Source organism: Tachyglossus aculeatus, chromosome 4 (genome assembly GCF_015852505.1).
Source record: "Tachyglossus aculeatus isolate mTacAcu1 chromosome 4, mTacAcu1.pri, whole genome shotgun sequence".
Lineage (NCBI taxonomy): Eukaryota > Metazoa > Chordata > Mammalia > Monotremata > Tachyglossidae > Tachyglossus > Tachyglossus aculeatus.
Window position 1 is genome coordinate 13,852,309 of NC_052069.1, and position 25,380 is coordinate 13,877,688.

At 44.5% G+C, this 25,380-nt stretch overlaps 1 protein-coding gene across 1 annotated transcript in view; it reads right to left on the minus strand.

Annotated features, from left to right (window-relative positions):
• HS3ST1 (heparan sulfate-glucosamine 3-sulfotransferase 1) overlaps nucleotides 1-2,008 on the minus strand; it is a 40,631-nt gene extending 38,623 nt beyond the window's left edge. The window contains exon 1 of the mRNA XM_038745310.1: nucleotides 1,911-2,008. The gene's annotated coding sequence lies outside the window, so the exon portion shown is untranslated. The remainder of the gene's footprint in view (nucleotides 1-1,910) is intronic.
• Nucleotides 2,009-25,380: the final 23,372 nt, after the last annotated feature.

Consider the following 25,380-nt stretch of genomic DNA (forward strand, 5'->3'; position numbering starts at 1 on the left):
TGAAAGAATGAATGACAGTCTCTATATGTTGCCAACCTGTACTTCCCAAGCGCTTAGTACAGGGCTCCGCACACAGTCAGCGCTCAATAAATACGACTGAATGAATAAATGACCGTCTCTATATGTTGCCAACTTGTACTTCCCAAGCGCTTAGTACAGGGCTCCGCACACAGTCAGCGCTCAATAAATACGAATGAATGAATGAATGACCATTTCTATATGTTGCCACCTTGTACTCCCCAAGCGCTTAGTACAGGGCTCCGCACACAGTCAGCGCTCAATAAATAGGAATGAATGAATGAACGACCGTCTCTATATGTTGCCAACTTGTACTTCCCAAGCGCTTAGTACAGGGCTCCGCACACAGTCAGCGCTCAATAAATACGAATGAATGAATGAATGACCATTTCTATATGTTGCCACCTTGTACTTCCCAAGCGCTTAGTACAGGGCTCCGCACACAGAAAGCGCTCAATAAATACGAATGAATGACCGTCTCTATATGTTGCCAACCTGTACTTCCCAAGCGCTTAGTACAGTGCTCCGCACACAGTAAGCGCTCAATAAATACGATTGAAAGAATGAATGACTGTCTCTATATGTTGCCAACTTGTACTTCCCAAGCGCTTAGTACAGTGCTCTGCACACAGTAAGCGCCCAATAAATACGATTGAAAGGATGAACGACCGTCATTATATGTTGCCAACCTGTACTTCCCAAGCGCTTAGTACAGTGCACCGCACACAGTCAGTGCTCAATAAATACGAATGAATGAATGAATGACCATTTCTATATGTTGCCACCTTGTACTCCCCAAGCGCTTAGTACAGGGCTCCGCACACAGAAAGCGCTCAATAAATACGAATGAAAGAATGAATGACCGTCTCTAGATGTTGCCAACTTGTACTTCCCAAGCGCTTAGTCCAGTGCTCCGCACACAGTCAGCGCTCAATAAATAGGAATGAATGAATGAATGACCATTTCTATATGTTGCCACCTTGTACTTCCCAAGCGCTTAGTACAGGGCTCCGCACACAGTCAGCGCTCAATAAATAGGAATGAATGAATGAACGACCGTCTCTATATGTTGCCAACTTGTACTTCCCAAGCGCTTAGTACAGGGCTCCGCACACAGAAAGCGCTCAATAAATACGAATGAATGACCGTCTCTATATGTTGCCAACCTGTACTTCCCAAGCGCTTAGTACAGTGCTCCGCACACAGTAAGCGCTCAATAAATACGATTGAAAGAATGAATGACTGTCTCTATATGTTGCCAACCTGTACTTCCCAAGCGCTTAGTACAGGGCTCCGCACACAGTAAGCGCCCAATAAATACGATTGAAAGGATGAACGACCGTCATTATATGTTGCCAACCTGTACTTCCCAAGCGCTTAGTACAGTGCTCCGCACACAGTCAGTGCTCAATAAATACGAATGAATGAATGAATGACCATTTCTATATGTTGCCACCTTGTACTCCCCAAGCGCTTAGTACAGGGCTCCGCACACAGAAAGCGCTCAATAAATACGAATGAAAGAATGAATGACCGTCTCTAGATGTTGCCAACTTGTACTTCCCAAGCGCTTAGTCCAGTGCTCCGCAGACAGTCAGCGCTCAATAAATAGGATCGAATGGAGGGCTGGAATAAATAAATAATACTATGCTCTATTTATTTATTCATTTTACTTGTACATATCTATTCTATTTATTTGATTTTGTTAGTATGCTTGGCTTTGTTCTCTGTCTCCCCCTTTTAGACTGTGAGCCCAATGTTGGGTAGGGACTCTATATGTTGCCGATTTGTACTTCCCAAGCGCTTAGTCCAGTGCTCTGCACATAGTAAGCGCTCAATAAATACGATTATCGATAATGATGATGGAGGGAGGGAGGGCAGGAGTCACTCACCGTGCCGTCCGTCCCGCCGGGAGGGCGGGCGCAGGGCGTCCTCCGGGTGGCATGGGGCGGAGGAGCCGTCCGTCGGGCCCTGCTGGTCCCTTGGTGTGTCCGGACACGGAGGACGGACGGACGGACGGCTCCGTCTGAGCGCGGGCTAGAGGCAGCGGGAGCAGCAGTGGGAGGGAGCGGGGGCGGTGCAGTAGGAGGGATCGTGGGCGGAGCAGTAGGAGGGATCGGGGGGAGGAGGAGGATCGACAGCGCCCGCTGCTGCTCGCCTTGCGCCACTGCAGCCGGGACGGACCCCCCCCCCCCCACGCGCGCGCGCGCCCCCGCTCGACCGTGCGTGCGCGCCCCCGCTCCCCCCTCCGCGCGCGCGCGCCCCCGCCTGCTGCCCGGCGCGCGCAGGATGCGCAGCCACCGCCCCCTCCTGGCCACGCCCCCTGTGACGTCATCAGGACCCCCCCCCCCCCCAGGGCACCCACAGGGTTGGACGGGGATACGGAATAATCATAATAATGATGATGATGATGATGATGATGGCATTTGTTAAGCGCTTACTATGTGCAAGGCATTCATTCAATCGTATTTATTAATAATAATGATAGTGATGTTGGTATTTGTTAAGCGCTTACTAGGTGCAAAGCACTGTTCTAAGCGCTGGGGTAATGATAATAATAATAATAATAATAATAATAATAATAGTATTTATTACGCGCTTACTATGCGCAAAGCACTGTTCTAAACGCTGGGATAATAATAATAATGGCATTTACTAAGCGCTTACTATGCGCAAAGCACTGTTCTAAACGCTGGGGTAATAATAATAATGGCATTTACTAAGCGCTTACTATGTGCAAAGCACTGTTCTAAACGCTGGGGTAATAATAATAATAATAATGACGATGATGGCATTTGTTAAGCGCTTACTGTGTGCAAAGCACTGTTCTAAACGCTGGGGTAATAATAATAATGGCATTTACTAAGCGCTTACTATGTGCAAAGCACTGTTCTAAGCGCTGGGGTAATAATAATAATAATGATGATGATGATGATGGCATTTGTTAAGCGCTTACTATGTGCAAGGCATTCATTCAGTATTCATTCAATCGTATTTATTAATAATAATGATAGTGATGTTGGTATTTGTTAAGCGCTTACTAGGTGCAAAGCACTGTTCTAAGCGCTGGGGTAATAATAATAATAGTAATAATAATAATAATAATAATAGTAATAATAATAATAATAATAATATTTATTACACGCTTACTAAACGCTAAAATCACTGTTCTAAACGCTGGGATAATAATAATAATGGCATTTACTAAGCGCTTACTATGTGCAAAGCACTGTTCTAAGCGCTGGGGTAATAATAATAATAATAATAATAATAATAATAATAATATTTATTGCACACTTACTCTGTGCAAAGCATTGTTCTAAGCGCTAGGGTAATAATAATAATGACGGCGTTTATTAAGCGCTTACTATGTGCAAAGCACTGTTCTAAGCGCTGAGGTAATAATAATAATGGCATTTACTAAGCACTTACTATGTGCAAAGCACTGTTCTAAGCGCTGGGGTAATAATAACCATAATAATAATAATGGCATTTTTTAAGCGCTTACTATGTGCAAAGCACTGTTCTAAGCACGGGGGTAATAATAATAATAATGGCATTTGTTAAACACTTACTATGTGCAAAGCACTGTTCAGTGCTGGGGTAATAATAATCATAATAATAATGGCATATTTTAAGCGCTTAATATGTGCAAAGCACTGTTCTAAGTTCTCGGGTAATAATAGTAATAATAATGGCATTTATTAAGTGCTTACTATGTGCAAAGCACTATTCTAAGCGCCGGGGTAATAATAATAATCATAATAATGGCATTTATTAAGCGCTTACTATGTGCAAAGCACTGTTCTAAGCACTGAGGTAATAATAATAATGGCATTTATTAAGCGCTTACTATGTACAAAGCACTGTTCTAAGCGCTGGGGTAGATACAAGGTAATCAGGTTGTCCCACATGGGGTTTACAGTTTTAATCCCCATTTTACAGATGAGGGAACTGAGGCACAGAGAAGTGAAGTGACTTGCCCGAAGTCATACAGCTGACAGTTGGCGGAGGCGGGATTTGAACCCATGACCTCTGACTCCAAAGCCCGGGCTCTTTCCACTGAGCCACGCTGCTTCTCGTCTGAAAGAGGGGAGTGGGGGGTGGGAATAGGGGAAGTGGGTGGGGGGAGGGATTGCCTCTCTTTATTGCTGAATTGTACTTCCCAAGCGCTTAGTCCAGTGCTCTGCACACAGTAAGCCTGTCTTCTAATAATAATAATAATAATAATGACATTTATTAAGTGCTTACTACGTGCAAAGCACTGTTCTAAGCGCTGGGGAGGTTACAAGGTGATCAGCTTGTCCCACAGGGGGCCTCACAGTCTTCATCCCCATTTTACAGATGAGGGAACTGAGGCACAGAAAAGTTACGTGACTTGCCCAAAGTCACACAGCTGACAATTAATGGAGCCGGGATTTGAACCCATGACCTCTGACTCCAAAGCCCGGGCTCTCTTCCACTGAGCCACTCTGCTTCTCTAGACTGCGAGCCCGTTGTTGGGTAGGGACCGTCTCTATAGGTTGCCGACTTGTACTTCCCAAGCGTTTAGTACAGTGCTCTGCACACTGTAACCGCTCAATAAAGACGATTGGATGAATGAAAGTAAGCGCTCAATAAATACAACTGAATGAATGAATGGTGATAGGGGATGAAAGAGGGAAGGGGGATGGTTTGTGTGTATTTTGTGGGGGTCTGGTCTTCTAGCTTGTGAGCCCTTTGTGGGCAGGGCTGGTCTCTGAACTGTACTTTCCATATAAATCGATCTATCATCTATCTATCTGATGGCATTAAGCGCTTACTATGTGCTGAGCTCTGTTCTAACCGTTCGGGGGATACAAGGTGATGGCTCACAATCTTCATCCCCATTTTCCAGATGAAGGAACAGAGGCCCAGAGAAGTGATTTACCCCCAGTCCCCCTTTGCAAACAGTAAGCGCTCAATAGATACGATTCAATGGATGAAGGAATGAATGAAGGGTAAGCTCCCAAACCCCGAAAGTTCATTCATTCCTTCATTCGTTCAATCGTATTTATTGAGCGCTTCCTGTGTGCAGAGCACTGGACTAAGCGCTTTGGAAGTCCAAGTTGGCAACATAATAGAGGGATGGTCCCTACCCAACGGCGGGCTCACAGTCTAGGAGGGAGAGACAGACAACAAAACAAAACATATTAATAAAATAAAATCAATAGAATAGTAAATATGTACAAGTAAAATAGAGTAATAAATATGTACAAACCTATATATTATATATTTATATCTACAGGTGCTGTGGGGAGGGGAAGGAGGTAAGGCAGGGGGATGGGAAGGGGAGGAGGGGGAGAGGAAGGAGGGGGCTCAGTCTGGGATTTATTGAGCGCTTACTATGTGCTGAGCTCTGTTCTAAGCGTTCGGGGGATACGAGGTGATCAGGTTGTCCCACGGGGGGGGCTCACAATCTTAATCCCCATTTTACGGATGAGGGAACTGAGGCCCATAGAAGTTAAGTGATTTGCCTCAAGGAACTGAGGCCCAGAGAAGTGAAGTGATTTGCCCCAAATCCCCCTCTGCACACAGTAAGCGCGCAATAGATACGACTGAATGAATGAAGGAATGAATGGAAGGTAAGCTACAAAACCCCGAAAGTTCATTCATTCATTTGTATTTATTGAGCGCTTACTGTGTGCAGAGCACTGTACTAAGCGCTTGGGAAGTCCAAGTTGGCAACATATAGAAACGGTCCCTACCCAACAGCAGGCTCACCGTCTAGAAGGGGGAGACAGACAACAAAACGTATTAACAAAGTAAAATAAATAGAATAAATATGTACAAGTAAAATAGAGTAATAAATATGTACATATATATGTATATATACAGGTGCTGTGGGGAGGGGGAGGAGGGGGAGAGGAAGGAGGGGGCTCAGTCTGGGACTTACTGAGCGCTTACTATGTGCTGAGCTCTGTTCTAAGCTTTCAGGGGATACAAGGTGATCAGGCTGTCCCGGCGGGGGGGCTCACAATCTTAATCCCCATTTTCCAGATGAGGGAACTGAGGCCCAGAGAAGTGAAGTGATTTGCCCCAAATCCCCCTCTGCACACAGTAAGCGCTCAATAGATAGGACTGAATGGATGAAGGAATGAATAAAGGGTAAGCTACAAAACACCGAAAGGTCATTTTTAAAGAACATTTACCCCTGCGTGTCCTCTTGCGTTCAAGAGAGATCAGGTTTATGGGGTCTTGTCAGTGGATTCGAGATTAATTTCTGCTCCCGCAGAGGACCTGGTTAATATTTCCCCCTTCTAGACTGTGAGCCCGTTGTTGGGTAGGGACCGTTCTCTATATGTTTCCTACTTGCACTTCCCAAGTGCTTAGTACGGTGCTATGCACACAGTAAGTGCTCAATAAATATATATGTTTGTACATATTTACTATTCTATGTATTTTATTTTGTTAATATGTTTTGTTTTGTTGTCTGTCTCCCCCTTCTAGACTGGGAGCCCGCTATTGGGTAGGGACCGCCTCTCTATGTTGCCGACTTGGACTTCCCAAGCGCTTAGTCCAATGGTCTGCACACAGTAAGCGCTCAATAAATACTACTGAATGAATGAACAAAAACGATTGAATGGATGAATCCCACAGCCGATAGGTGGCGGAGGCAGGATTAGAACCCACGACTTCCGACTCCCAAACCCGGGCTCTTTCCACTGAGCCAAGCTGCTTCACTATCTATCTATATGTGTATATATCTATATAGCTATATATCTACAGATACAGATATATCTATCTATATATAGATATATCTATAAGATATCTATATATAGATATATAGATATCTATTAGATATAGGTATATCTCTCTCTATATATAGATATATCTATTAGATATAGATGTACCTATAGATAGATAGATAGATAGATAGATAGATAGATCTTTCTTTCTTACTTTCCGCTTTCTCACTGCAAGACTGCCAGCCTCGTGAGGGAAGGGAGAAGAGGAAAGGGTAATATATATACAATATATACAATATGCAAATGTAATGTATATTTCATATATATGATATATCATATATAAAACGTATATATATCTATATCTGTATCTATCTATATATATATATGTGTGTATGTGTGTGTGTGCCGATCGTTTAGAACAGAGCTCAGCACATAGTAAGCGCTCAGTAAGTCCCAGACTGAGCCCCCTCCTTCCTGTCCCCCTCCTCCCCATCCCTCCCGCCTTACCTCCTTCCCCTCCCCACAGCACCTGTATATATATATATATATATATACATATATATATATATACATATATATATATGTTTGTACAAATTTATTACTCTATTTTACTTGTACATATTTACTATTCTATTTATTTTGTTAATATGTTTTGTTTTGTTGTCTGTCTCTACCTCCTAGACTGTGAGCCCGCCGTTGGGTAGGGACTGTCTCTCTATTATGTTGCCAACTTGGACTTCCCATGTATATATACATATGTATATATATATACACACATATATTACATATGTAATATTATATTACATATATATATACATATATATATATATGTATATATATATATATGGGGGGGGAGGTTGTTTTTTCCCTTGGGTTGCCACGGGAGGGAAACAGTCCATCCCTGACCCTTGACCCCTGACCCGTCGACCCTGTTTGCCTTTAGCAAAAGCGGTGAGGGGGCCGCTTCCAGGGTGGGCTTGTCCCACTTTCCCTCCTGCAGAGACTGTCCCAACACCCAACGGACGCCCGTTCACCTCTTCATCCTCCTCCACCTCCCCCTTCCCTCCTCCCTCTCCCCTCTGCCCCTCATGATGATGATGACGATGATGGTATTTCTTAAGCACTTACTATGTGCCAAGCACTGTTCTAAGCTTGGGGGCAGATACCAGTTGATTAGATTGTCCCATGTGGGACTCACAGTCTTAATCTCCATTTTACAGATGAATAATAATAATAATGATGGCATTTATTAAGCGCTTACTATGTGCAAAGCACTGTTCTAAGTGCTGGGGAGGATACAAGGTGATCAGGTTGTCCCACGGGGGGCTCACAGTCTTAACTCCCATTTTACAGATGAAGGAACTGAGTCCCAGAGAAGTGAAGTGACTTGCCCAAAGTCACACAGCTGACAATTGGTGGAGTTGGAATTTGAACCCATGACCTCTGACTCTAAAGCCCAGGCTCTTTCCACTGAGCCACACTGCTTCTCTAACTGAAGCACGGAGAATAATAATAATGATGGGATTTATTAAGCGCTTACAACGTGCAAAGCACTGTTCTAAGCGCTGGGGAGGTTACAAAGTGATCAGGTTGTCCCACGGGGGGCTCACAGTCTTAATCCCCATTTTACAGATGAGGTAACTGAGGCACAGAGAAGTGAAGTGACTTGCCCAAAGTCACACAGCTGACAACTGGCGGAGCTGGGATTGGAACCCATGACCTCTGACTCCCAAACCCGGGCTCTTCCCAGTGAGCCATGCTGCTTTCCTTCCTCCCCTCTTCCCCTCCGCCCCTCACCCTCCCCTCCCCACCTCCCCCCTTTTAGACTGTGAGCCCACTGTTGGGTAGGGACTGTCTCAATATGTTGCCAACTTGTACTTCCCAAGCGCTTAGTACAATGCTCTGCACACAGTAAGCGCTCAATAAATACAATTGATTGATTGATTTCCCTCTTCCACTCATCCTCCCCCCTCCTCACACCTCCCCTTCCCCATCCCCCCCTACCCCCTTTCCCCTCAAGAGCCCGGGTTTGGGAGTCAGAGGTGAGGGGTTCTAGTCCCGGCTCCACCACTTGTCGGCTGTGTGACTTTAGGCAAGGAACTTAACCTCTCTGTGTCTCAGTTCCCTCATCTGTAAAATAATAATAATGATGGCATTTATTAAGCGCTTACAATGTGCGAAGCACTGTTCTAAGCGCTGGGGAGGTTACAAGGTGATCAGGTTGCCCCACGTGGGGCTCACAGTCTTCATCCCCATTTTACAGATGAGGTCACGGAGGCACAGGGAAGTGAAGTGACTTGCCCAAAGTCACCCAGCTGACAAGCGGCGGAGCCAGGATTTGAACCCACGACCTCGGACTCCAAAGCCCGGGCTCTTTCCACTGAGCCACGCAGGTTGTCAATGGGGATTAAGACTGTGAGCCCCGTGTGGGACAACCTTGATTACCTTCTATCTCCCCCAGCGATTAGAACAGTGCTTGGCACATAGTAAGCACTTAACACCAACATTATTATTATTATTATTATTATTATTATTATTATTATTATTATTATTATTATTATTATTCCTCTCTCCCCTCCTGTCCCCTTCCGTGCTGCGGGTGGCCTCTGACGGACGGAGCAGAGAGCAGCCAGGGAAGCAGCGTGGCCCAGTGGGTAGAGCTCAGGCCTGAGAGGCCGAAGGACCTGCTTCCAATCCTCGCTCTGCCGCTTGTCTGCTGGGGGACCTTGGATGAGTCACTTCCTTTTCTGTGCCTCATAACCTCTTCTGTCCAAAAATCAATCAATCGTATTTATTGAGCGCTTACTGTGTGCAGAGCACTGTACTAAGCGCTTGGGAAGTCCAAGTTGGCAACATATAGAGACGGTCCCTACCCAACAGTGGGCTCACAGTCTAGAAGGGGGAGACTGAGAACAAAGCAAAACATACTAACAAAATAAAATAAATAGAATAGATATGTACAAGTAAAATAAATAGAGTGGAGGTTGACCCCATGAGGGACAGGGACTGTATCTAACCTGATTACCTTGTATCCACCCCAGGGCCTGTCACAGAGCAAGCGCTTAACAAATACCTCATCCAAAAGGGGAAGAAATGGGAAAAGGAGAGGCAAGGACACACGCAAAGAACAGATCCCTGCAGGCTTCACCCTCCCGCCCCTTTCCCTCTTCCCACAAACCCCACAGAAATGTTTTCCCGGGTTCCTTCTCTTTCTTCTCCTGACCCGCTTTCTCACTGCAAGCCTGCCAGCCTCGTGAGGGAAGGGAGAAGAGGAAAGGGGAATGACGGGCATCCGCTGAGGAGGACGGAGAAGGAATTTGGCAGTAGAGAGAAGTGCCCAGGCCCCGTGACGGGTGATACTAAAGCCAGAACCATGGCCTGGGCTCTTGGCATCTCGTTAGGCCCGGTGAGGTGGCTTTGCCTGCTGCTCCGGGAATGGGTGATAAGGCATGACAATCTGCCCCCAGGATTTCTTTGGGGACAACGGGGCAGCTCACTTGGCTTTGGACTGTTGTCTGGAAAGCCAGAAGGGCCTGGGTTTAAATCCCGGCTCCTCTCCTTGTCTGCTCCTTGTTTCCTCTCCCCCTCGTCCCCCTCTCCATGCCCCCATCTTACCTCCTTCCCTTCCCCACAGCACCTGTATATATGTATATATGTTTTTACATATTTATTACTCTATTTATTTATTTTACTTGTACATATATATTCTATTTATTTTATTTTGTTAGTATGTTTGGTTTTGTTCTGTCTCCCCCTTTAGACTGTGAGCCCACTGTTGGGTAGGGACTGTCTCTATATGTTGCCTACTTGTACTTCCCAAGCACTTAGTACAGTGCTCTGCACACAGTAAGCGCTCAATAAATATGATTGATTGATTGCTAACCTACACACTGTACTTCGATCTCATCTATCTCATCGCCGACCTCTCACCCATGTCCTGCCTCTGGATGGAACACCCTCCCTCCTCATACCTGACACACAATGACTCTCCCCGCCTTCAAAGCCTTATTTAAAACACACTTCCTCCCTTTGTCCCCCTTGCTCCCTTAATTCGACATCCCCCCATCAAGCCCCATAACACTTGTGCATACATCTGCCGTTTATTTATTTATACTGATGCCTGCCTCCCCTCTAGCCTGTAAGCTTGTTGTGGGCAGGGGTTGTGTCTGTTTATTGTTGTATTGTACTCTCCCAACCACTTAGTACAGAGCTCTGCACACAGTAAGAGCTGAATAAATACAATTGTCTGACTGACTGCTGTGTGATTTTGTGCAAGTCAATTCACCTTGCCCTTCAGTTTCTTCATCTTAGTGGGGATTAAGACTGTGAGCCCCATTTGGGAGATTGCCTATATAATAATAATAATAATAATAATAATGGCATTTATTAAGTGCTTACTATGTGCAAAGCATTGTTCTAAGCTTCTAAGCGCTGGGGAGGTTACAAGGTGATCAGGTTGTCCCATGGGGGGCTCAGTCTTAATCCCCATTTTACAGATGAGGTAACAGGCACAGAGAAGTTAAGTGACTTGCCCAAAGTCACACAGCTGACAATTGGCAGAGCTGGGATTTGAACCCATGACCTCTGACTCCAAAGCCCAGGCTCTTTTCCATTAAGCCATGCTGCTTATCTAACCTGATTAGCTTGTATCTATCCCAGCGATCAGTACAGTGCCTTGGCACAAGGTAAATGCTCAACAAATGCCATAACGAATAAATAAATAAAGTGCTTAACAAAAAAAAATGGAAAAGGAGGAGGAAAGAAAAGAGAGTACCCCATGAAAGCCACAATAAAAGTTTTCTTCCTTAAAAGGTGTGTGGAGAAGGGGCAGAAGGGTGGAATAAGAAGTGTGGCCCAATGGAAAGAGCATAACACCAGGAGTGAGAAGTCTGGGGCTCTAGCTCCAGATCTTCAACTGGCCTAAAATAGATTGTGAACACTGCAGGGAAGAGTAACTGGTTCCAATCCCATTATCTCTGTCTACTCCAGTTTTTAACATGGAGTAAGGACTCAAATTATCATTAAGAAGAACATGGGGGTTAGTTTTGCCAGTTATATTGCCCACCATAGAATCCCCTTCATAGAAAGAAAAAGATGTGCAATTCTGACTCAGAGCGGTCCGAGGAAAGTGAACGCTGATGTATTAAATCATTATTTGTGTAATCATTTATCAAATGATCTGTAATTCATTTTAATGTCTGTCTTTCCCTCTTTACTCCATGGGGTCAGAGGGATAACGTGGGAAGCATTGTGGCCTAGTGGGCAAAGCACGGTCTTGGAATTCAGAGGGCCTGGGTTCTAACTTCAGCTCTGCCACTTGCCTGCTGTGTGACTTTGGGCATGCCCCTTAACTTTTCTGTTCCTCAGTTCTTTTATCTGTAAAATGGGGACTAAGTCTGTGAGCCCTTCATGGAACATGGACTGTATCTGACTTGATTAGCTTGTATCTGACCCAGCCTCAGAATCCACTACCAGAATGATTGCCGATGGAGGTGGAGTATTCTGGGAGAGATGTGTCCATGGCATCGCTATGGGTCGGAGACGACTCGACTGCATAAGACAAGACAAGACCCCAGTCCTTAGTACAGTGCCCAGCCCACAGTAAGCGCTTCACAGTTTCCATTTAAATACATAAATAAATGAACACTACCGATTGATTGATAATTAGCTTCTCCCAGGTATGTTTTTTTTTTCCTTTGAGGGTCAGATTCTTAAATAATCTTGGAAGTATATCGTGGGAATCAGAGAACTCAGTCGGCAGTTACTGAAGTAATTTCTCGAGTCCACTGAGGTGTCTCAGAACTGCTGTGTCATAACAAAATTATGAATAAAGTGATATTTCTGTCTTCCTGAAAACCAAGTTGACGATCTTCATGATGTCATAAGACCTTTCCCAGAAACTGACTGAATGCATACAGGAATGTATTGTAGTGGTACTGTTGAATGGATCACTGATGCAGATTAAATGTATCCCCAATGCTACTTGCATTCCTATGACCCGAAGAGGAAAAGAAAGGGAATGAGAAACGTGGTATATTACATTGATTATTGACAGTGTCAAAATTTCACTAAAGGGAATGAACATTGAATTAGAATGAGAATGCTGCCAGCTGAGGAACCCAATTAGAGTCATTGTTCTACATTGGTCTTTCATTACATCCTTGTTAACCCAATTACTATTCTACATTGATTATGTCATTGTGTAGTTAGGAACACATTTCCTTATTTTCGTGCTTACATCACAGTGAACACCTTTCCTTTCACATTAATTCATTCAATTGTATTTATTGATCACTTACTGTGTGAAAAGTGCTGTTCTAAGTACTTGGAAGAGTAAAATGCAACAACAGACACAGTCTCTGCCCACAATGAGCTCACAGTCTAGAGGGGGAGGCAGACATTAATATGAATAAATTGCAGGTATATACACGTGTGCTGTGGGGATGGGAGGGAAGATGAATGAAGGGAACAGGTCAGGGTGATGCAGAAGGGAATGGGAGAAGAAGAGAGGAGGGCTTAGTCAGGGAAGGCTTCTTGGGGGAGATGTGTTTTCAGTAAGGCTTTGAAGTGAGAGAGAGAAATTATCTATCTGGTATGAGGAGGAAGGGCATTCTGGGCTTGGATTGGGGCAAGAGGTCGACATCAAAATAGATGAGATTGAGGTACGGTGAAAAGGCTAGCATCGAGAAGCAGTGTGGCATAGCGGAAAGAACAAGGGCTTGGGAGTCGGAGGTTGTGGGTTCTAATTCCAACTTTGCCACTTGTCAGCTGTGTGACTTTGGGTCAATCACTTCACTTCTCTGTGCCTTTGTTAGCTCATCTGTAAAATGGGGATTAAGACTGTGAGCCCCATGTAGGACAACCAAATTATTTTGTATTTACCCCAGTGCTTAGAACACTGCTTGGCACATAGTAAGCACTTAATACCATTATTATTATTATTGGAACAAAATGTGTGGGCTGAGTTATAGTAGGAGAGTAAGGAGGTGAGATAGGAGCGGGCAAGGTAATTGTGTGTTTTGAAGCCAATAATCACAAAATAAGTAAAGTAAATGATAATAATAATTATTATTATTATAGTACTTGTTAAGCATGAACTATGTACCAAACTCTGTTCTAAGCGCTGGCAGATGCAAGTTACTCAGGATGGACACAGTCCCTGTCCCACATTCATTTGTTCAATTGTATTTTTTGAGCACTTACTGTATGTAGAGCACTGTACTAAGCACTTGGAAAGTACAATTCAGCAACATACAAAGACAGTCCATAATAATAATAATAATAACATTTATTAAGCACTTACTATGTGCAAAGCACTGTTCTAAGCACTGGGTATGTTACAAGGTGATCAGATTGTCCCATGGGGGACTCACAGTCTTAATCCCCATTTTACAGATGAGGAAACTGAGGCACAGAGAAGTTAAGTGACTTGCCCAAGTCACACAGCTGACAACTGGCAGAGCTGGGATTTGAACCCATGACCTCTGACTCCCAAGCCTGTGCTCTTTCCACTGAAACACGCTGCTTCTCGATATTTCTTCTTCTCTATACCCAGCAAGGGGCTCACAGTCTTGGAGCTCACACTCTTATTCTCCTTTTTACAGATGAGGTAACTAAGTTAAGTGACTTACCCAAACTCACACAGCAGACATATGGCAGAGTTGGGATTAGAACCCAGATTCTTCTGACTTCCAGGACCGCGCTCTCCACTAAGCAACAATTCCATCTTTTTCTCTTTGATAGAAGAAACTTGTACTTCCCAAGCGCTTAGTACAGTACTCTGCACACTGTAAGAACTCAATAAATAAGATTGATTGATTGATTGTGTTTCTAGTTGGAAGGAGCCCCGGAATCACTGCTGACTTTTTGTGATCCTTTCCTTGGTTTCTCCTGACCATTCTGCCTTCCCAGCCTGTTTGGCCACACTGCTACTGGCATAGTTGATGGGTTTCCAGCATGTGAAAAACTCATTGCTGTTTTCAAATTCCTCCAGTGATTGTCAATTGTTCATTATGTTCTTGCTTTTAATAATAAATGATGGTATTTGTGAAGCTCTTAGGATGTGCCAGGCACTGTACTAAGCACTGGGGTGGATACAAGCAAATCCATTTGGATACAGCCCCTGTCCCATGTGGAAGACATCAGGGTGTTTACAATCTAATCAACTTTCCCTTAACACAGGTGAAGAAGGTGGACCTTCCAGATCTAAAGGACATCTAGAACATCTAGACATCTAGAACATCTAGACATTCTAGACTGTAAGCCCACTGTTGGGTAGGGACCGTCTCTATATGTTGCCAACTTGTACTTCCCAAGCACTTAATACAGTGCTCTGCACACAGCAAATGCTCAATAAATACGATTGATTGATTGATAGAAGCTTTCTTGGTTCTAGGCAGGGATCATATCTACCAACTATATTGTACTGTACTTTCCCATCTGCTTCCCAAATACTTCCCAAGTGCTTAGTACAGTGCTCTGCACACAGTAAGCACTCAATAAATATGATTGAATGAATAAATGTGCTTAGTACTTTACTTTCCCAAGTACTAGAAGCAGCATGGCATAATGGTTTGAGAGCAGGCCTGGGAGTTGGACGGACGCAGGTTCTAATTCCCGCTCCACCACTTGTCTGCTGTGTGAACTTGGGCAAGTCACTTCACTGTGCCTCAGTTACCTCACCTGTAAAGTGGGGATTGAGACTGTGAGCCCCATGTGGGACAGAGACCGTGTCCAACCCGATTAGCTTGTACCCACCCCAGTGCTCAATACAGTGCTCAGCACATAGTAAGAGCTTAACAAATATCATAATTGTTAATAGTAGTAGTATACTGTACATGGTAAGCACTCAGTAAATACTACTGATTGAAGGATTGATTGATAAGATTCCTCCATGCCCGGAAATTGTTCAGGAAAATATTCTGCCTTGTCTCTTGTGCAACAGAGCCTCTGAAGCTGCCCTAGAAACTTTTTTTTTTTCAAAGTTTGTTGTTGTTGTTTCTATGTCATTTCTTAAGTGATTAGTATAAACACTGTCAGGTCAAACACAATCCCTGTCCCACATAATAATAATAATGATGGCATTTATTAAGCACTTACTACGTGCAAAGCACTGTTCTAAGTGCTGGGGAGGTTACAAGGTGAACAGTTTGTCCCATGGGGGGCTCACATTTTTCATCCCCATTTTACAGATGAGGGAACTAAGTCCCAGAGAAGTTAAGTGACTTGCCCAAAGTCACACAGCTGACAGTTGGCGGAGTCAGGATTTGAACCCATGACCTCTGACTCCAAAGCCTGCACTCATTCCACTGAGCCCTGCTTCTTCTCATGATATTTGTAGTTTAAGTACAAGGGAGAATACCATTATACAGTTGAGGAAACTGAGGCCCAGTGAAGTGACTTGCCCAAGGTCACAGCAGGCAATTGGTGGAGGCAGGATTTGAACCCAGATCCCCTGAGTCCCAGGCCCTTCTTTTCCCACTAGTCCATGCTGCTTGGTTGATTTCAACTGGGATGACAGGACAGCGACATTCTCTAAAATAGACAGAACTCATTCCAAACAATGTTGGAGAATGTCGGTGCAAGATTGACAAGTCCCAGTTTTAGAAAGGGAATTGAGGTCACCTGCCCAATTTTATATTCTGAAACTATCTTAGGACTGCTCAAATTCACACGCCTGTCTTCACAGGCTCTGGAGGTTGATTTTTTGTTGTTGTTATTTTCAGGGAAGTAAAGCTGGACTAAAATCTCTAGTTTGGAAGAAAGGAATATTGCTCAGACTTGAAGCCAAAGGAAGGTGGATCTGAAGTCCTGTTCCAAATATTAACAAGGTATTAGAAACTTCAAAGATACATTGATCTTGTGTTTCTCTCCCCCTCAGTACATTTCTTCCTTTCACACACTCGGGCCACAGAGCACTGCTGCTAGGCTTTCTCCAGCCACTTGAAGTTTTTCCTCATTGCTTTAACTCTGCCCTATCTTCCTCTCAGAAGCTGTACTACTTCTCTCTCATAGCCTTCCCGGCTCACTAGCCCTGATAATTAATATTTCCAGATCTGTTAAGCTCTCCTGAAACCTTCAGGGCCCCAGCCATTTTGCTTTCTTGCCCTTACCCATCAGTCGGTTGCATTTACTGAGCACTTTCTATGTGCACTGCACTAAGGTCTTGAGAAGAGGACAATGTAACAGAGTTGGTAAACACATTCCCTGCCCCAAGGAACTTACAGGGAGTATAATATTTCTAGACTGTTGACAAAATTGACCTTCACCAATTCCTTCCCACCCTGATGTTCATTTTTTAAAGGGAATTTGTTTAACAGTTACCATATTCCAGGCACTGTACTAAGAACTAGAAGCAGCATGGCTTAGTGGAAAGATCACAGGCTTGGGAGTCAGAGGACGTGGGTTCTAATCTGCCTCTCCCACTGACATTCTTTTTTTAAGTGAATTTGTTTAGCAGTTACCATATTCCAGGCACTGTACTAAGAACTAGAAGCAGCATGGCTTAATGGAAAGATAACGGGCTTGGGAGTCAGAGGACGTGGGTTCTAATCTGCGTCCCCCACTTGTCTGCTGTGGGGCCTTGCGCAAGCCAGTTAAATTCTCTGTGCCTCAATTACCACATCTGTAAAATGGGGATTAAGATGTGAGCCCCATGTGGGGCAACCTGATTAACTTGTATCTACCCCAGAGCTTAGAACAGTGCTTGGCACACAATAAGAGCTTAACAAATACCATTATTATTATTACTATACAGGCTAATCAGTTGGACACAGTCCTTGTTCCACATGGGGCTCAGTCTTAATCCCCATTTTACAGATGAGGTAACTGGGGCACAGAGAGGTTAAAGGCCCAAGATCACACAGGAGACAAGTGACAGAACTAGGATTAGAATCTAAGTCCTTCTGACTCTCAAGCCCATGATCTACCCTCTAGACCATGCTACTTCTTTCCTCCACATCCACTGTCTCATCTGCCTTAACTTTCTCAAGTGAAGATCTCCTGCCTGTTTTGAAAATCTACCTCCTAAACCTTTTTTCCCCAGCCACACCAACAACCTCTCAATATAAAAAACACTTGCACCCACTTTTCTTGTTTCCCAACCACCCTCTTCAACCACTCACTAAAAAGTATAACTGTGGTATTTTTAAGTGTTTACTGTCGCAAACCTCTAGCTGGTTCATACTAACCAGAACCTTCCTGGAACTGACCAAGACAGCTAGCAAGCCATGACACCAGGAACACCAGACCATAGTGACCAAGGTCAATATATGCCATCCTCGTCATCATTTGTGTGTCACAAGCCCTCCCGCTTCATACCAACCAGGACCTTCCTGGACCAGAGGAGCCTTGGTGACACATAGTAAAAATCAAATCACACCTCTAATCACCAAGGTTACTGTGGAAAGTTTTTAAATTTTTTTTTTTTTTTTTACTTAGTTTTACCAACATACAAGGGAGTGTACGAGTGTAGGAAGGCCTCCAGGAGGCCTTCCCAGACTGAGCCCCTTCCTTCCTCTCCCCCTCTCCACCCCCCCATTTTACCTCCTTCCCTTCCCCACGGCACCTGTATATATGTTTGTACATATTTGTTACTCTATTTATATATTTTACTTGTACATATCTTTTCTATTTGTTTTATTTTGTTAGTATGTTTGGTTTTGTTCTCTGTCTCCCCCTTTTAGACTGTGAGCCCACTGTTGGGTAGGGACTTTCTCTATATGTTGCCAACTTGTACTTCCCAAGCGTTTAGTACAGTGCTCTGCACACAGTAAGCACTCAATAAATACAATTGATGATGAGTGACACATACATACACTCACTCCACCGCCCAAGGGTCCAATACTAGTTTGAGATCAAAGGAACCCATTCCGCCAATGCTTCTTCTTTCTGTTTTTCCAGGTGCCCCTGGTGTGCCCCCTCCTTACCTTTTATCTGCCTCAGACATCACAGCTGTGGCTCTAGGTAGCAGCCATTGATTGATCCAGGCCTGTTACCGGGGAGAAAGACCCACCTCCCTCCATCCTCCTCCCCCACAGGACCACAATCACCTGTTTCAGAGCCCAACAGTGCCTTCCCCAGTCTCTTCCTTTTTGTTGTTCATGGAATCACAAACTTTCACTAAGGAGTCAGCTTGTTGCGGGCTCACCACATCCCACCCCCTGATCCCAGCGATCAACAGCATTCATGCATTTACACTTATTCAGGGGTACAGTTGATGGGGGGAATTTACATTAGGGGACACAGATGAGTGGTGATCCACGTCACCATCAATCCCTTCAATAGGGACAACTCCAAACTGGTAGACACAGATGAGTGGTGATCCTCATCACCATCAACCCCTTCAGTAGGGATGACTCCAAACTGGTAATAAAGCAACTCAGCAACTATAAGCCATATCACATGTGAGTGGTGATCAATATTCATTCATTTATTCATTCAATTGTATTTATTGAGCACTTACTGTGTGCAGAGCACTGTACTAAGCGCTTGGGAAGTACAAATCGGCAACATATAGAGACAGTCCCAACCCAACAAAGGACTCACAGTCTAGAAGGGGGAGACAGACAACAAAACAAAACATGAAGACAGGTGTCAAAATCGTCAGAATAAATAGAATTAAAGGTATATGCACACCATTAACAAAATAAATAGAAAATAAATATGTACAATAAAATAAATAGAGTAATAAATCTGTACAGATATGTATACAAGTGCTGTGGGGAGGGGAAGGAGGTAGGGCAGGGGGGATGGGGAGGAGTAGAGGAAAAATCAATCCCTACAATAGTAGTATAATAACACTGGGTTGTAGGGTTTCCTCCATTTCCTCCTTTTCTTTGGCTCTCCCATCTGGCTGAGCAACAGCAAGGCCAATAGGAGGGATGTGAAGAGAGTCCTTGCATCCTCACAAAACAACATTTGGGATTCTGTTAGATTCACCAATTATTTCTATTGCCCACAGTTGTCAATAGACACAAATCCGTTCATTTGAACACTTTTTCCACCCACACAATTTCTTCTTAGAGTTCGTGGCTCATCTCCACCCCGACACTGGCACCTCCATCCTCTCGGGGCCAGAAATTCTGGTGGGAATGAGTCTTTTCCTTTCATGTGGGATTGAAGACAGGCACTCTGAGTAGCAGCTGAGCGGTGGGCCCTGTCTTCAAGCCAACGTGTCCTGTTGGGCTAAAGTCTAGGAAGTTACAATCTCAACCACAGATTAAGAATAATGATAAATAATAATTATGGTATTTAAGTACCTACTATGCTCCAAGAACTGTTCTAAGGCTGGGGTAGATACAAGGTGATCAGGCTGTCCCACGTGGGGCTCACACTCTTAACCCCCATTTTACAGATGAGGTAACAGGCACAGAGAAGTGAAATGACTTGCCCAAAGTCACATAGCTGATAAGTGGCAGAGCCGGGACTAGAACCCACTTCTGACTCCCAAGCCCATGCTCCTTCCATTAAGCCACGCTGCTTCTCCCCAGCAACATAATAAGAATAATAATGGTGGCATTTATTAAGCACTTACTTTGTGCAAAGCACTGTTCTATGCTCTGGGGAGGTTACAAGCTGATCAGGTTGTCCCATGGGGGGCTCACAGTCTTAATCCCCATTTTACAGATGAGGGAACTGAGGCACAGAGAAGTTAAGTGACTTGCCCAAAGTCACACAGCTGACAATTGGCTGAGCTGGGATTTGAACCCATGACCTCCGACTCCAAAGCCTGTGCTCTTTCCACTGAGCCACGCAGCAATATCATTCAGTAAGACCCTATTTTTGTATTGGCATATTATTTTCTTCACCACTGATTGTTAACTCCATGGTGACCCTTTCAAAGCAGGGTTTTTTCCAACTGTCACATAAAGGCTACCGTTTCTAACCTGCTTACAGACCTCTTTATTATATTAGAGGTGCCACCCCTGCAGGCATTCCTGCGGGAGTGAGAGAGAAGAGTTGCCATTCTCTCCTAATTACCTCTTTCACAGTTTTGCGCCTTAGCTAGTGCTTCCAATCAGGAGATCCATATTTCACACTAAGAGGAGTTTTCCTTTGCTTGAGGGAGGTGCCTTCCCTCAAATAAATTCTCTTTTTCCCCTTCTGAAGTGATAACTCCTAAACGGTAGAGCAGAGATCATGTGTTCTAATCCCGACTCCGCCACATGTCTGCTGTGTGACCTTGGGCAAGTCACTTAACTTCTCTGAGCCTCAATTACCTCATCTGTAAAATGGGGATTAAGATTGTGAAATCCACGTGGGACAACCTGATCACCTTGTATCCCCCCAGCGCTTAGAACAGTGCTTTGCACATAGTAAGTGCTTAATAAATGCTATTATTATTATTATTATCCGTCTTCCTCTTTAGAAATTTCACCATGTACAATACACACTCTGAAACTGCTTCACCAACCTGGCCAGTTCATCTAACCATTCATTCATTCAATCGTATTTATTGAGCGCTTCCTGTGTGCAGAACACTGTACTAACCACACTTGTTCTATATACACGCTTACTTAGACAAGCAAGTGCAGCCAATTCCGATACATTTACACCATTCTTTCAGCACTTAAACCGAACGGAGATGGTTTCAGGTCATTGTCAGGTGACATTTCTTCATCTGGGGTGGTAGCAAGATTCTGTTTATTTTATTTTGTTAATATGTTTTGTTTTGTTGTCTGTCTCCCCCTTGTACTCCCCCTTGCCAACTTGTACTTCCCAAGCGCTTAGTACAGTGCTCTGCACACAGTAAGTGCTCAATAAATACGATTGAATAAGTATGATTAAATGAATGAACTCCCTTGCACATTGGTAAAACTACTTGTCAGCTGTGTGACTTTGGGCAAGTCATTTATCTTCTCTGTGCCTCAGTTACCTCACCTATAAAATGAGGATGAAGACTGTGAGTCCCATGTGGGACAACCTGATCACCTTGTAACCTCCACAGCGCTTAGAACAGTGCTTTGCATATAGTAAGTGCTTAATAAATGCCATTATTATGATTATTATTATTATTAAAAAAACTTTTCACAGTAACCTTGGTGATCAGAGGTATGGTTTGACTTCTACTACGTTTCACCAAACCAGAGAACTGGTTCCTTCAGGCTGATTGGGTGCCTGCAACTCAAACTTTAATATAAATATAAACCAATACATTTCATATCTGGAACTTCAGGAAAAACTATTCTTAGGCATTAATTCATGACCAACGGTTTCCTCTCTCAGCACTCCCAGGTGTCTGAGAGTCCTCCCAGGGGTCTCTCTACTCTACTCGTTTTGTCTTTCAGGATAGGACGAGGGAGGAGGGGGTGCCCTATCTCCTGGATGCTTGTTACCTGGGTTTTTCCCTTTTCTGCCTCTCTTCCCCTGTTTTAGAATACGGAGGAATCCTTCTAAAACTGACAGCATGGTTTAGTGGAAAGAGTCCGGGCTTGGGAGTCAGGGGTCATGGGTTCTAATCCCACTCTGCCACTTGTCTGCTGTGTGACCTTGGGCAAGTCACTTAGCTTCTCTGTGCTTCAGTTCCCTCATCTGTAAAATGGGGATGAAGACTATGAGCCCACATGTGGGACAACCTGGTTGCCTTGTATCTACCCCAGTGCTTAGAACAGTGCTTGACCCATGGTGAGCGCTTAACAAATGCCATTATTATTTCTAGACTGTAAGCCCGTTGTTGGGTAGGGATTGTCTATCTGTTGCTAAATTGTACTTTCCAAGCACTTAGTACAATGCTCTGCACACAGTAAGCACTCAATAAATACGATTGAATGAATGAATGACGTGGGTAGCCCTTCAATTTCTACCCTCCGTATTCCCAATTCCAGGAGTTGGCCCCATATCGTATGGAGGTGTGCCTCAGAGCCCGCCATTGGCCAGGGTCCAGTCAGCCTGCCAGAAAGTGCCCATCCCTGTCTAACTCCCTTGGTTACAGCTACTGTTTGGACCTATGTGGGAGGAGAAGTCCTTCCCCTTGCCATGAGCTAGAGCTGCATTTCATCCAGCTCATCTAGATGGTCTAGTAAAGTGGCAACTGCGGCCTCCTTCCCGAGTCCCATTAGGCTGTTTGCCAGGATACTCCGAGAGGAGCCAGGGACCAGTTGAACTTATATCCTCAGCACTGCCTTCTTAAAAGGGGCTTCTTCAGGCTTTAGGTCAAACTCCTCCTCGGATGTAAATGGGCTCCATATAGCCCACACTAAACCCAAGGCGTGCAATCCCCATTGTGCCTTATCTAAGTCTTTCCATGGTCTACGGGTGTAAGGGATCTCCCCAGGCCCTCATAGGTTCCATTTAGTGCTGCCATTCATTCATTCAATCGTATTTATGGAGCACTTACTGTGTGCAGAGCACTGTACTAAGCGCTTGGGAAGTACAAGTTTGCAACATATAGAGACGGTCCCTACCCAGCAGCGGGCTCACAGTCTAGAAGGGGGAGACAGACAACAAAACAAAACATATAAACCAAATAAAATAAATAGAATAAATGTGTACAAGTACAATAAATAGAGTAATAAATACGTACAAACATATATACATATATACAGGTGCTGTGGGGAGGGGAAGGAGGTAAGGCGGGGGGATGGGGAGGGGGATAAGGGAGAAAGGAAGGAGGGGGCTCAATCTGGGAAGGCCTCCTGGAGTAGGTGAGCTCTCAGTAGGGCTTTGAAGAGAGCTCGCTTGGCAGATGTGCGGAGGGAGGGCATTCCAGGCCAGGGGTAGGACATGGGCCGGGGGTTGTCGGTGGGACAGGCAAGAATAAGGCCCGGTGAGGAGATTAGCAGCAGAGGAGCGGAGGGTGCAGGCTGGGCTGGAGAAGGAAAGAAGGGAGGTGAGGTAGGAGGGGGCAAAGTGATGGACAGCCTTCAAGCCGAAGGTGAGGAGTTTTTGCCTGATGCGTAGGTTGATTGGGAGCCACTGGAGATTTGTATCTTCCCCAGTGCTTAGTACAGTGCCTGGCACATAGCCAGTGCATAACAAATACCACAAAATAAAAAGGCCATGTCTTCAACAGAAGCCAGGCACAAGTCTTTGACAAGTCAGTCAGTCAGTCGTATTTATTGAGCACTTACGGTGTACAGATCCCTGTACTAAACTCTAGGGAGAGTGCAGTATAACTATAAGCAGACACATTCGTTGCACCCAGTGAGCTTACAATCTAGAGGGGAAGATAGATTTTAATATAAATAAATGAATTACAGCTGTGTAAATAAAGGCTGTGGGGCTGGGAGAGGGAGATGAATAAAGACAACAAGTCAGGGTGATGCAGAAGGGAGTGGGAGAAGAGGAAAGGGGAGACTTAGTCAGAGAAGGCTTCTTGGAGGAGATGTGCCTTCAATAAGGCTTCGAAGGAAGGGGAAGTCATTTTCTGTAGGATGTGAGGAGGGAGGTAATTCCGGGACAGAGACAGCTCTTGGGAGAGAGGTCGGCAGTGAGATGGATGAGATCCAGGTACAGTGAGAAAGTTGTCATTAGGGGAGCGAAATGTGTGGGCTGGGTTGTAGTAGGAGAGTAGTGAGATGAGGTAGGAGGGTCCAAGGTGATTGATTGCTTTAAAGCCAATGGTGCGGAGTTTTTGTTTGATGTGGAGGTGGATGGGCAACCACTGGAGTTTCTTGAGGAGTGGGGAAACTTGGCCTGAACGTTTTTGTAGAAAATGATCTGGGCAACAGAGTGCAATATGGACCGGAGTGGGGAGAGACAGGAGGCCACTTGTCTGCTATATTTCCTTGGGCAAGTCACTTCACTACTCTGTGCTTCAGTAACCTTATCTGTAAAATGGGGGTTGAGACTGTGAGCCCCACCTGGGCAGGGACTATATCCAAACCGATTTGTTTGAATCCACCCTAGCACTTAGCACAGTGTCTGGCATTAAGCAAATACCACAATTATTATTTAGAGGGTGAGGCAGACATTAAAATACATTACAGATATGGACATAAATGCTGTGGGACTGAAGGTGGGTGAACAAAGGGTGTCTGTCTCTTTTGGGATGGGACAAGTGAAGGGGAACTTCGAGCCTCCGTCTTGATGGAATTTCTAAATAACCAAACTTCATTCAAACCTCATTCGCCTAACAATGCAAAGGACTTGGGCATTATATTGATTCACCTTCTATGATCCTTCAAAATGAGGACTGTGTATGTTATTGGCATGGAAATGTGATCTGTGTTCCGAACAAACTGAAATTGGTTCATAAGTTCATTTCCATGTGGTTGTTTAACAGACTTTTGGCGTTGGTGGTGGTGTTGAAAGGAATTTTACTTCTTTCCTTTCTGCTTTACAATTAATCTCTTTTGCTCCCCTCCCCCCACCCTCAACTAAACGTTTGCTCTGAGTTTTTAAGATTCTCGAGGTCAAGAATTGGATCTAATTGATCTCCATTAATGGGGCCAGGTGTCAAGACCCAGAGCCTGGAAGTCAGAAGATTTGGGTTCTAATCTCAGCTCTACCGTCACCTGCTGTGTGACCTTGGACCAGTTACTTAAATTATCCATGCCTCAGTTTCCTCATCTATAAAACTGTGATTGAGTACCTGTTCTTCCTCCCTCGGACCATGAGCCTCATGGCCTCATACTCCAGTTCCTCAGTACTTAGACACATATTCATTCATTCCATTGTATTTATTGAGCGCTTACTGCGTGCAGAGCACTGTACT